The sequence below is a fragment of the Octopus bimaculoides genome, chromosome 7 (genome assembly GCF_001194135.2).
Source record: "Octopus bimaculoides isolate UCB-OBI-ISO-001 chromosome 7, ASM119413v2, whole genome shotgun sequence".
In the NCBI taxonomy this organism is placed as follows: Eukaryota; Metazoa; Mollusca; class Cephalopoda; order Octopoda; family Octopodidae; genus Octopus; species Octopus bimaculoides.
The window spans coordinates 13041021-13042535 of NC_068987.1; positions in this window are offsets into that span (position 1 = coordinate 13041021).

A 1515-nucleotide genomic window follows, 5' to 3' on the forward strand; every position below is an offset into this window, starting at 1 on the left:
TATATATATATATATATATATATATATATATATATATATATATATATCATCAGAAAGAAAGGTGACAAATGAATATATTACCTTATGAACTTCTTTGGCTTACAGTTGTTTCTGCTAAAAGATGCAGCAGACTCATAGCTGAGTGTCTGAATAACACCTCATAGCTTCAGAAATATGAAGTACAATTTCTTTGAGAACGAATTACATTTATGCCTAAATAAAGAACGGCATCAACAACGGTAATGCCAATACAAATGTATATAACAAAAGTGTATGTCTAAAAGGTAATTAGTTGTATTAGTGGAAATATATGTATATATACGTAGGTACGCACTTTGAGGCACACGCAGACTGAAAAAATGGTGGACAACCTTAATCGATTTTTGAACCTTTTGGGGTTCTCGTCAGAGGCGTCTACAATATTCTGACAGTCTCCAGAGAAACAAGCATCCAAACTGTTTATATACACCACAAATGCAGCAGTTACTCTGTGAAGGAGTCCTTTATTTGCATACCGAAAGTATTTAACACTTTATAAATACCAACAACATATATATATATAATCAAAATAAGCAACAAGGATATCCAAAAGTAATGCAGTACGATCGTTAATAAATAAATTGTCAAGAAGACTCTGCCTGTCAATGATTTTATTTGTTTTTTATGGGGTCAGTTTTAATTTATAGACTAGTTTATCGAACCTTGTATATCTAAGGCTGAGAAAATAAAGGGCATTATCTATTAGGGGTAGGGGTAGGGTTTATATGCACATATAAAGCTGGAATATATATGTTACCATAACAAACACTGATTTAGATAGAATTGTGGACGAAGTCATTATCTTTCCATGATAATTCCTATTGGGTAAAAACAGAATGGGGATGAGTTAATTGATGTGGAAATGAGAAGCTGTGACGGTGCAGCGATAGCTGATCTTGTAGGCTTCTATATCCTAGATATCCTTAGAAAAGAAATAAAAGAAACCAACATGGGATTATATAGGGTGAAGGCCTGGGAATGGTATACAATAAAAAAAAAACAGACTTGATATAAATAGGATAAGAAAAAAATTATGCAATAGATTTAACCAATTAGGTCTAAGAAGCACAATTATTACTAACCTTAAAAAAGTTAATATTCTAGATATTATCTTATCGCCGGAAAATTTAAACCCTAACATAAACCAAATGAGGAATCCTCACGCATAGACATAGGCTCCAACCAACCACCACCAATCAGTAAATAATTAGTTAATAACATTAGCAGGTACGTCTCCAATCTATCCGCCGATAAAGACACTTTTGAAAAGGCCGCCCCAAATTATAATGCTGCGTTAGAAAGGTCCAGATTCAAGAATAGCATAAATTATATTGAAACAAATGTAGATAGTGGTTCAAAAAAAGGAAAAAGACAAAAAACAACAACAAAAAACAACAACGTGAGGACGTGATACAGATTGTGTTACTAGACGCTCGGGAAAGGAAAGAGAGAGTATATATATATATATATATATAT